The sequence below is a fragment of the Emys orbicularis genome, chromosome 4 (genome assembly GCF_028017835.1).
Source record: "Emys orbicularis isolate rEmyOrb1 chromosome 4, rEmyOrb1.hap1, whole genome shotgun sequence".
Classification (NCBI taxonomy): domain Eukaryota; kingdom Metazoa; phylum Chordata; order Testudines; family Emydidae; genus Emys; species Emys orbicularis.
The window spans coordinates 74035442-74047776 of record NC_088686.1 but is presented as its reverse complement, the minus strand read 5'-3'; the positions used below and the strand labels follow the sequence as shown (position 1 = coordinate 74047776).

General features: G+C 37.7%; 1 protein-coding gene across 1 annotated transcript in view; it reads left to right on the top strand.

The window, feature by feature from the left end:
- FUT8 (fucosyltransferase 8) overlaps window positions 1-12335 on the top strand; it is a 282501-nt gene that overhangs the window by 131125 nt on the left and 139041 nt on the right. The window lies entirely within an intron of this gene.

Sequence of the window (12335 nt, the reverse complement as noted above, 5' to 3'; positions counted from 1 at the left end):
TCCACAATGACACAGGAGAGGCTGGTCGGCCTTGCAACCATCTCAATAGAGCATGAGCTGGCCCAGACTGTGGACCTTCAGCAGGAAGCAGTTCAAATCTTTGCAACCAAGAAGGCACGGAAAGCACCACTTTGATTATTCAAACAGATAAAAATGCCAGTGTTCACTATGCAGACAAGAAAAGTTACATTTGCTGTTCAGGCATTTGAAAGTTAAGTGTTACTTTAAATTTTTGAACAAGGCATTTTAAGTTGTTAGTTCTCCTTTATTGGGGTAGGTAGCAGAGCAGTACCATGAGAGGAGTAGAACAGGAAGAAGGCAGAATTGAGACCTTTCAAAGTTTTGGCCTAAGCGAGGGGGCATGGGGGCGTCATTTGAGCTCCCCGCCTCAGGTGCCAAAATGTTGTGGGTCGGCCCTGCTCAGCAGCAGGCTGTTGCTCCATTCCCAGCCTGGGGCCAAGGTTGGGGGCAAGTCCAGAGCAGAGCCACACCTGGCTGTGGGCCCGCCCCCACTGCAGCCCAGCTGCGGCTTCACTCCTGCCCCCGCCCCTAGCTTTGGCCCCTGGCTGTGGCCCTGCTCCCAGACCCAGTCCCAGCTGCAGCCACCGCCTCGGCCCCCTTACCCCAGTCCACGTCTCGTCCCCCACCCCGGAGTCGCGGCTCTGCTCCTGGCCCCAGCTCTTGGGGCACAGACAGGGGGATGGGGGGGCACGACCCTCAAAAGCTTGGGGACTGCTGGCTTAATGCATACTAAAATATACACGTGTGTGTGTGTGTGTGTGTGTATAGTGTGGATAATACATATTAATAATATGATACATATTTATATGCTAGGCAACATATATTAATCAGCAGTCTGCAAATTTTGCCACCTCACTGTTTACCCCTTTTTCCAGATCAATTATGAATATGTTTAACAGCACAGATCCCAGTACAGATCCTTGGGGGACACTACTATTTACCTCTTTCCATTGTGAAAAATGATCATTTATTCCTACCCCGTTTCCCATCTTTTACCCAGTTACTGATCCATGGGAGGGCCTTCCCTCTTATCCCATGACTGCTTAGTTTGCGCAAGAGCTTTTGATGTGGGGTCTGACAGTTCAAGTACACTATATCCACTGGATCCCCCTTTGTTCACATGCTTGTTGACCCCCTCATAGAATTCTAATAGATTGGTGAGGCAAGATTTCTCTTTACAAAGGAAATTTGCTAGTCCAATGAGCATACGGGTAATTAACACTTATTTATAGCCTGGAACTGGTTTTCAAAGAGGTGATTTAATCACTATCATAAACCAAAACATGAAGTCATACTCTAAAAAAATTAAATGGGCTTTAAAAATCTTATTTGTGATTTTTCAGCAGGTGATTTCTTAAAAAATATTTAGAGTCCATTATTTAATGTTTCTTATTTCTTTTTGTCTATTGCTGGCTTAAGGCCTCCCTTTCTCCTTCTGGTCACTGTTTTTACTTGATCTTGCAGTGATTTATGCATGTGTTTAACAATAAACCCTAAGTAGCTTCTAGTGAAAATAGTGGGATAACTCACATTCCTGAGTGAACATGTATGTAAATCTTTGCAGGATTGGGGCCATAGAATCTCCCATTTGTGACATCCTTACCATCCATTCAGTGATCTGTTAGCTGGATTAGTTTAATTTTGCATTTAAATATTCAGGAGCATTAAGCAGCTATGTAGAAAAAATTGTGCTTGTACTTGGAAATACGTGACGATCAATGCTTTGGTTACTGTGTTATGGAACTGGAGATTTTGATTTTCTAAGGGCTGTTCAAAGGAGGTTTGCTCATGAAAGTGCTGAGTTACAAAATCAAACCTCAATGTGAACTGATCCCGAAAGGTAGTGATCACAAGAACATTGACTTAAAAATCTGTAACTCCCATTTAAGGTAACAACTCTGAGGCCAGTAATCAGAATCCTGAAGATGGTGATGCATTGATTAAATACGTTTGTACTGCCTTTACACAAAAGGTAATATGTGTCTGACAAAGTGGGTATTCACCCACGAAAGCTTATGCTCCAATACATCTGTTAGGCTTAAAGGTGCCACAGGACTCTCTGTTGCTTTTTACAGATCCAGACTAACACGGCTACCCCTCTGATACATGCCTCAGATAGTGTTTTGAGCACTGATTTATTGACTTTCATCAAACGTATATAGTCATTTTTGTATGTTTTGCAAAAATTTGTGTAATTTAATATTTTCACAGCTGTAATTTTATTCAGTTGAGTTATAATTTTATTTTTAGATTTTAAAAGGTTTCCTTCTTAAAGGCCCCAAATCTAAAAGAGGAGCTACATGGTGGGACTCATACATATGCACTGGCATAAAGGTTGTCCACGTTGCTCTGTTTGTGGGATTAGGAACAAAAATATGTTTTAAACTGGGCAGATTAAAATTACTTAAAGACTGGTATGTCTCTTTAAGAGGTATTTTGTATATTAGTTGCATCTGTAAAGTACTACTTAATTAGCAATTTATTTCATTTTTGAGGCTTAAATAGGATTTAAGTGGTGCAGAGTCCTTGTGCTGGCCCTCTATACTGGGGTGAATTTCACTTTTTGTGTGTGAAAAAGAGAATAGGAAGGCCCTAACCTTTGCACATTGTTACTAGATAAATTGGTGGTCATAGTGATTCATGTATTCATTTTTCAGGTTGTTTTTTCTCTTGAATTTGCATCGGAGATGTGTTTAAAAATGGTCAATCCAGTTCACCGCAGAATTTAGGCCGGTTTTTCGATAGTGTAGACATTGTTAGTTATTTTATATGTAGCTAAAAGCTGTTTGACTCTCAAGAAACAGTCCTTCATTTAGGAAAAGCATTAATGCCCTTGGGAGAGGGGCATAATTCTAGTTAATTTATTATGGGAAAACACTTAACCCTGGTCTACACTACAAATGTATATCAGTAAATCCAACCCCCTGAGCAATGTAGTTATATCGACCTAATCCCTGCTGCAGACAGTGCTATGTCAATGGGAGGGCTACTCCTGTCGACATAGCTGCCACTATGTCTCCCATCAGCATAGGTAGCGTCTTCACTAAGTGCTATAGTGGCACAACAGCACTGGAGCAGCAATGCCGCTGCAGTACTGTAAGTGTAGATAAACCCTATCTACTGAGATATTTCTCAAATTAGGGGCCCAAAGTCCATTGAAGTTCATGAAATACTCCCTTTAATTTCAAAGGGCTTTGGATTAGGCCTTAAATATCTAACTATTCCTATTGGAAGTGCTGCCAGGAGAAACACGAAGGTTGGGGGAAGGTTAGCAGTAAACATTTTTTTTCATTGTAGAAACATACTTTGGGTTTGGATATGAATTATTTCTGATGTTGTAGAAGCTGCAGTTCTAAATTTGTGTTCTTTATCTAGCATTTTCAATCAGTTTAGGGTTTCATTTAAAGTTTTCTTTATTTTACTGTAAAAATTACATTCTCGACTTAATATATAGGGGCTTCTACCCAGACCATCTCTGTTAATTTGAAAATAAAATGTTAAAATTCTGTAGTTTATTGCAGGGTGGATTTGATTTAAATCAAATTGATTTAAATCACTAGTCAGGGAGACTCGATTTAATCATGGATTTCTACATAAAAGTGCATTCTTGTTGGTTGTTATAACCTTAATACATATTCTTCAAAACTCAGAGATAGATGTAGGTTTCATTTTTAGAAGGTACACACTATACATTTTTTAAGTGATTTATTTTGAAAACTTTTTGGATTAGTTTTACAACTATATAAGAAAATGAATGCATGATTGGTTATTTCATTTACCAAAGGTAATTGAAGCAGATATTTATGAAGTCATTGGGAGGTGAACTATCTCCAGTTCAACAGGTTAATCATTAATATTTGGAGGATTTTCTTGCCATGCTATATTAGGAGGAGAACATCACCAGATAGACATTTAAATTGTTTTATTTAACTAAAACAACAACGTTATGTATTCTGGATTTTTTTCTTCAACAGCAAACATATAATATTTTAACAAAACAAGCATATGAATTTTTGAATTTAGTTAAACATTCAAGTTTTTTTAAAATCAGGTTTGTTCTTGTTAAAATTGTTTTTAACTAAAGTATTTAAATGAAATATTTAAAAAAAAATTAAATAGACTGTCAGCCAGGTCAACATGAGAAACTTAAAATATTGGCTTCTGCAGCAAACTCGGTCGTCTTCACCTTCGTTTTCCTGTTTGTTCATAATCTCCTTGTCCAGATTTATTCCGCCCCCAACAATCTTCTATTAATTGAACTTGTTGAAACTTTGCACTTTTAGAGAGAGGTAAGGGTTATTGACTCTGTGTACACAAATTTGCAGAGGGACAGTAGGATTGAGGTCTGTTATTTCTCACCTCTATATATTATTTATTTATTTGTTTGTTTATTTAAAAACATTTTTGCTGTTAAGAAGCATGTTATCTCTGAGAACTGCAAAACTAAGGATCTCTGATGGTATCTTCTAGACTGAGCACTGTGTCCCATTGGGTAGATAGAAAAATTAACCTAAATAATCTATACAGAAGCCCCTAGAACCCCATAAAATTGGGTCCCTAATCCATGAACTATTGGAACTCATTTACAAAACTTTTCTTAAACGTTACATGAATATATTGTCTCATGCTATAGAATTAGAATTTATAATCCCTATTCCATGATGAGATATCTTTAAGCTATAATGTATCTTAATTAAAACTATCTTTAGATAGGTTTTTTCCTCAAAAAGCATTTTATCAAAAAAATCTGATTTAAACAAAAAAAATCCAATTTTTAATTTTTTTTTTTTTGTGGTAAAAATCATTGTTTTTTTTATCCAACCTGGTTTATTGCTTTAATGTATAGTAGCTTTCAGTTTGAGGTATGTGGTTTCCTGGGTGATGCATCCAAGCAGATCCTGAATGGTGTCCTAGCATAATTTTTATGTAAATGTTCTGCCTTCTCTTTAATAATGTCTAAATTAAGTTTGTACCACTAACTACTTTTTTTTGTTCTCCACATGTAGCAGTATGTAAATGATTATTTGAGCTTCCTTTCCTGCAATATTAGTTACCACTCAATGGATGAATTATAGTAAAGGCAGTGTACTTCTAATGAATTATAATAGCAGATACTTTTCAGTATTTTTCTGCTTCATTAAATGTTACTGCATATTCTATGCTGATTTTTTAACAGATCTTAATACACCTCTACCCCGATATAAAGCGACCCGATATAACACGAATTCGGATATAACGCGGTAAAGCAGCGCTCCGGGGGGAGGGGGGACTGTGCACTCTGGCAGATCGAAGCAAGTTCGATATAACGCGGTTTCACCTATAACGTGGTAAGATTTTTTGGCTCCCGAGGACAGCATTATATTGGGGTAGAGGTATACTTTTCAAGATCAAGTTAAACCTTAAAACGATGGCTTAAATATAGATACAATGTATTTTCAATTAAAAATTTGCTTTTAACAATATTCTATCCATTATTTTACAGTACAATTATTTTGAACCTAAAAACTGTTTTCTTAGTTTTTCTCATTAGTTTAAAAACATTTTGTAATAACCACAATACTTTACAAGGATGGACAAGAAATCTTCATAAGTGTCTTTATCTTCTTTGATATATGAAGTATCATGTGCTACCAAACCTGTCGCAGGTCTCTTGTGTCTCCAATAAAAGGCTCCAGGGAAGATTTCACAGTTTGGTATTGAGTCAATCTGAGTAACTGTTTTCAAAGGATTTATGCAACTATGTTCTTGGGCATTTTCTGCAGCTTAGTTATGTTAAGTGTTTTTATTCATAGGTTGGGAGATGTGAAGTTTTGGCAGCTGGGTAGTAGATTGGACATTTGTCCTTTTTGTTTGTTTGTTTTTTGTTAAAGCCTAGAAAGGTTTCTGCTGTTGAAAAGGGATTTGGAAATATTCCTCACTAGGAAAGGAGGAGACTTTGGCAGCTACGGAGGAGGGGATATGTTAGGTCAGTCATTTCTCAGGTGAAAATAACATTTTCGAGTGTCATGTACACTGTGTTTTTCCTTTTTATGTTAAAAGTGAAAAGGAGATGAAGGTATGTAGTCTGTCATTACACCTAGTTAATGAGATGTGTGTGTATCTAGGTATCTTAAATAAGGTTTACTTCACTGGACATTTCCTTGTTTTTCAAAGATTGCATTAGGTTTGTTTTACACTTAAGCAACCCTGATGTAAAGCTATAAAGTTTTTGCTGAGCTTTCTTTTCAATAGAGGCCATACCGTGAAGAGGGAAGAAGGGGACTGGGTAGGTGGGAGGAGAGGGGGAGTAAAGTTTTCTGTTAATAGGAGAGGGTTTGTAGTTGTAGGTGTGGAGAAGGATTGAGCAGCATATGGAGGGGTGTGTGGGTGTGTGTATATTTAGATCTCTCTCTCTCTCTCTCTCTCTCTCTCTCTCTGGAATGCTCCAGTACCTTGTTGTGTCATTCTTTTGGGAGTGGGAAATATTTGCCATTTGTGACTTGGTGTGTGAAGTCCAAGAAAGCAATATGAAGAAATCCCTGAATTATTGTTAACTTCTTTAATTTTGACTGCGCAGCTGGAGACATAAGGAGAGGCAACCCTTCAATTTCCAGTATGATCTGTCAATTATCGCTTTCACAGTTTTGGGGTATCTATGTTTGAACTGTTCCATGGTCTCCTGAAGGAATGCCCCCTCAGATCTCAGGCCTCTAGCTGTCACCTCTCTGTGCAGGGATTCAGGCCCCTCTCGACCAGAGGTTTAGTCTCGCAGCCCCCTTGCACTTCACAGCGTTTGTCCCAGCAAGTCTGACTCCAGTCCAGCCCCTGCACTTTGTGTTCTCTCCAAAGGCTGTGGCCAATGTATGTCAGTGGTTAGTTGTAACCAAGCAGCTCTTCCAAAGCAGAGTACATTTTTTTAAGGACAAAAGTATACAGAGATAACATATAAAACACTGACAGGTTTCAGAGTAGCAGCCGTGTTAGTCTGTATCCGCAAAAAGAACAGGAGTACTTGTGTCACCTTAGAGACTAACAAATTTATTTGAGCATAAGCTTTTGTGGGCTACAGCCCACTTCTTCGGATGCATAGAATGGAACATATATTGAGGAGATATATATACACATACAGAGAGCATAAAAACTCCCACCTTTTCATGCTCTCTGTATGTGTATATATATCTCCTCAATATATGTTCCATTCTATGCATCCGAAGAAGTGGGCTGTAGCCCACGAAAGCTTATGCTCAAATAAATTTGTTAGTTTCTAAGGTGCCACAAGTACTCATATAAAACAATAAAAGGCTCTAAACACATATTTAAGCTTACCAGAGACCCTCTCAGCAATCCTTAAGGGAGTTGCTGATAGGTTTCAGAGTCTTTCAAACTACTCTCTAAGGATTTGCCTCTCTTGGTTATCAGGTTGTGTTAGATTGTAGCCAAAGAAGCACCCCCTTCAGTCAGTTCAAGCTCAACTTTTAAACCCCCAATCCCCATCTTTGTTTCCATGCTTCCTGAAAGAGGTAAAACCAGTTGCGACCCTTGTTCTCCCAGAGATAAGGCTTCAAAGCCTGGGCTTCTGCATAATCAGCCTTGGAACTTTGCATTAATTGTCTCCTAATGATTCCAGATTCAACAGGGACCCCACCCACTGAGCCAGAAACACAAACACACAAAAAACTTATTGATACAAACGTCTATGAATATTTTATGGGTCCCTATTATCTGGCCCATCTTGATATAATAGTCGTTGAAGTTTTTCATGCTTTCAGGGGCTGGCTCAAACATACAGATAATATTCATAAAGTTAAATGTAATAGTCTCAAGATATGCCTGTGTTTGTCATATCTTTCACAGTCAGCATTTACTCCTTGAATTAGTGTTGCTGCACAGACCTCATTTTGAGAGCTCCATTGGATTACATGAATAGCAATTGCAATTTGGAGATATGATGGACACAAAAGAAATGGCAATTTCTTCTTTCAAGTTGTCTTTGCTTTACCACTTGTGGATACAGCAGCCCCGGTGCGGAGCTGCAGAACTGGCTTGATAATAGAGCTGGTAGGAAACCAAAATTTTCATTCCAAATTGGAATGAAAAGCCAGAATTTTCTGTGAAATGAAAAGTCTGAAATGAAAGGATTTTTTTGAACTTTCTTAATGTTTTGTTTTGATAATGTCAAAATATTATTATTGAACATAGCATATCAAATATAATATATTACTATTTTAATATAAAATTTAAAATGAAATCAAAGCAATACAGTAGAAACAGAATATTTTTATCTTCTCATCATATTTTGACCTTATAAAAATGAGATAAAACAGTTGAAATGATTTTCAGTCAGCTCTGTTGAATATCCATTGGTGTGGTGTTTGAATAGCTCCATATGAGGATGATGTCACTGCCCTACTCTATGTAAGGAAATGCACCTCCCACCCAGCTAGTTAATTTAATTCTAGTTTGTTCTTCTGGTAGTTGTTAATGGTTTAGTTAGTATAGGTTAGCTTCAAATAGATTTCCTTACTTTTGCTATTATCCTAAAAACAAACTGATATACTACTGTAGAGCTTTAAATATTTTTGGTCAATATAGCTATTTATAGATTTTATCTCATGCTTTTTAGCTGTTATATATAAACTATTTATTAAAATGAGCATTCTCTTCATTCATGGAATTGTCTAAACCATATGGCAATAGGGCATTACAGTTTCTGTAAAGCTTGCTAATTATACCACCTGAAAATGTGGCAAGCTTTTTCTGTTAAAAAAACAAACAAACCAAATTACCAATGGTATTTCTTATTGTTTCCATACTGCCACGAAAGAATTTGGTTTTTACTTCAGCACTTTGAATGGATTTTATGTATGGAAACAAAGATTTTAGAACTTGGTTTAATAAACCTTCTCATTAAAATTAAGATACGGTCAATGTTCTTATAGATATATTGTATCATTAACTGTTGTTCTCTCTCTTGCACTCCAGTAACTAGGTGATAGGCATAGCATGAAATCCAGACTCCATTAAAGTCAGTGGCAAAACTCCTATTGATTTCAGTGGGGCAAAGATTTCACCATAGGTGTTTCAGGTATTTAGAAGAATTTGGTTTTTATAAATACTAAGCCGTCTAAGGCCATGTCTACACTTACTGGGGATTGACACTGGTGCTATCGATGCAGCAGGGGGTCGATTTAGCAGGTCTAGTGAAGACCTGCTAAATCGACTGCAGAGTACTCCACTGGAATGAGAAGATTAAGGTAAGTCGATGGGAGAGTTATGGAGTAGCATAACTTAGGTCGACTTACCACGGTAGTGTAGACAATGCCTAAGGGATGTAACTAGAAGTAATAGAATAAACTATTAGTGAAGTACTTTAAATGTCAACATTGTTAATTGTCATCATTGGCATCAGAGTTAGTACCTACTGAAATGAATGGGGCAATTCACACCTCAAAGTAATTGTCTCAGGTGCACTGCAAACTCAGGCAGACATTGCTTCATCGATTACACTACTACTCTCTAGCTGGCATACAGTGATGTTACAATACTGTTAAGAATAAACATATTGTATCGCATAAATGCTCTCTTAAGATGCTCACCAGCTATGATGAGAAGAAAAACACTGTCTCTAAGAGCATTTTGAAAGAATCAGTTCCCAAACAGAGAGTACTGATATATGGATCTGATAATCAGACATGTCCGATTTAATTCAGAACTTCTGAAAATAGTTCTTATCCACTGACTTTTTCATCTGTGTCATCTGTTATTGTATAATTGTTTTTTTATATTGTATTAAATCTTAAGGCTCTTGAGTGTATCCTTGTCTGGATATGGTACTCTCCATTTTGCAGGAGATACCACTGAGGCATCAGTTAAAAAATAAAAAATCTTATCACTTAACCTTTGTCAGTGTGTGTTCCTTAAGTTTTTCATTGAATCTTGCCTTGTAGCAGTAAAAATTCATTCCTTGTCTCTGACATCAGAGTCTTTAAAGATTAGCTTTTCCCCTGGGTTTCTGACTATAGTCTTTTTTCCCTCTGTGATCATAAAGCAAATTCCACAGTAAATTGGATAATTTTCATCATCTAATGAAAGCGCCTCAGGGGTCCGTTTTCCCAATATATTTTTAATTGTATTCTAATCAAATACATTTGTGTAACATTTTGAATCAGTGCATATATTCTGTTGTGAGATCGTATAATGAAAATCCATCTTGCAATGGATGTTTGCAGTGGAGGTAAGGAGGCAAAGTTAGAGTCCCAACTGAAACCTTAAAAGCCTGCTGTCCAGTCAAATGTAGGCCAGAAAAGCAATATAAATGTTTTAATTGAAATAAAAAAATTACAGTTGAAGCAGTTTTTTTAAAATTAATATATGTTCCCCTGTGGAATTATGGTAGTACATGAACATCTGAAATAAACTTGGCTTGAAATTGACTGGCCTCATATCTATTTCCAAGTTCAATAGAAAAATAAACTAGATTTTAAAATTCAGTTTGAAAAATCTAAAGTGGTGTTAGTAAAGATTTTTTTTTCTTAAAGGCATTCAAATCTGACCGTGTCCTCTCATTTCCACAATTAGCTATAGATGCAGAAAACTACCTTTTCTGATCAAAACTTTTTTTCTAATCTAGTTTTATTTTATAGAGTTGTAGTTTTAGTGTTAGCATTGCTTATTTGTGACTGTTGTTTCAAACTTTTTTTCTGCATTTAGTACGTTTTTTTTTTCTCACCGTGTGCACTGTGGCATGGTGGCAGGAATTAAGACAAACCTGAAGGCATGCTTATTTTCTTGTCTGGCTAAGCAAGGGTTATTTGTGCAGCCATTGTGTCAATTCCTTCACGCCCCAGGCTCAGAAAGAACAAACTCTAGGTCTTCTTTCTAAAAAAAAATCACTGAAAGCCAACTCCTTAGATTCATCTGAGGCAACTAAATACTCTGGAGGCAGAATGAAGGAGTCAATGCTGGGAAAAGGCAACAGAGAGTCCTGTGTCACCTTAAAGACTAACATGTATTGGAGCATAAGCTTTCACCCATGAAAGCTTATGCTCCAATACATCTGTTAGTCTTAAAGGTGCCACAGGACTCTCTGTTGCTTTTTACAGATCCAGACTAACACGGCTACCCCTCTGATACAATGCTGGGAATAGCACCATCCTGTGTATCTGCTGCAAGGGATCTATCTGGGACTGTTGATGCCATGGTTTCAGCACTAACTGGTTTATGCCACCTCCACTTAAGTTAGCTAGGGCTTCTGAAATTGTTGCTAACAACATTGTCAGCTTTTCAGTCCCTGGAGTGGTTCTGGTTCTAAGGGTTTGATGAACCCCTTCTTCTAACTGGGATGTTGTACCTCCATCAGAAATAGTGGTGCAGTCAAGTCAACATTTCTAGTAGGCCTGGGTTCCACACTTCTCTGCCCTCAAGCATAAAGGCAAGAACAATTAGGTCTTCAAGGCATTTTCTGTGCCAATGATCCATTCCTCCTTTAGCTAGAAAAAGTAGTCATGGAAGCATAGGTTCAGGAAGCGCAGAGGGACTTCAGAGATGTCAATTCTGTCTTCCCCAATGTTAAAAAGAAACGAATCTGCAACCCTGTCTTGCCCTCCAGTCTCTCCTAAGCAGACAGGGAGGCTATTTCTTCCCTGGTGTCAATGTTGTTGCAAGCTCTTCTGGTGCTACTGATTCCCTGGACTCAATTTGACTGTCCTCTGGAGGAAAGAAATCTTATTGTGCCAGGGCTGCTGGTTATCTGATCAGGGGAAGTCTTCCTTGGTTCTAGGGACTGTTCCAGTTGACCTTGGTGTCTTCCAGCTTTGAGACTTACCTGGACAGCTTGTAGAACAGTAAATATGAGATCTGGTCCCCCTCTGGTCCTTCTAGGAACTTTCTCTATCAAACTCATTAGGCGAATTTAATCCAGCCCACTTTACCTGGTCCTTATAATCCCTGGATGAGGTGGATTTATTGACAATCTTCTATGCCATCTGTTTCTATATGGTGCCCAGGGTCTTCACCAAATACTTTCCTCAGGTGGCTACTTATCTATGGTCTGAGCTAATTCTTAAATGCATGAATTTAGATGGCCATCTGATTGAAGCATGCTTTTGTCAGGCTTTGAAAAACTTGATCAAAAGTACTTTGTAATTCATTTCAAACTCTGGACATCCTGTTATATTGGGGAAAAAAGTCTTCTGGTATCCACTCAGATGATTTATTTTACTAGCGCTATATCAAACTCAGTTCATGTCTTTTTTTTCTATAGGAGAGTTTTTTGAATGTGTCTCAAGGCCTATTTACCTTGAATGAAAACCTGTGTCAGACAATGAGGTTCTTCC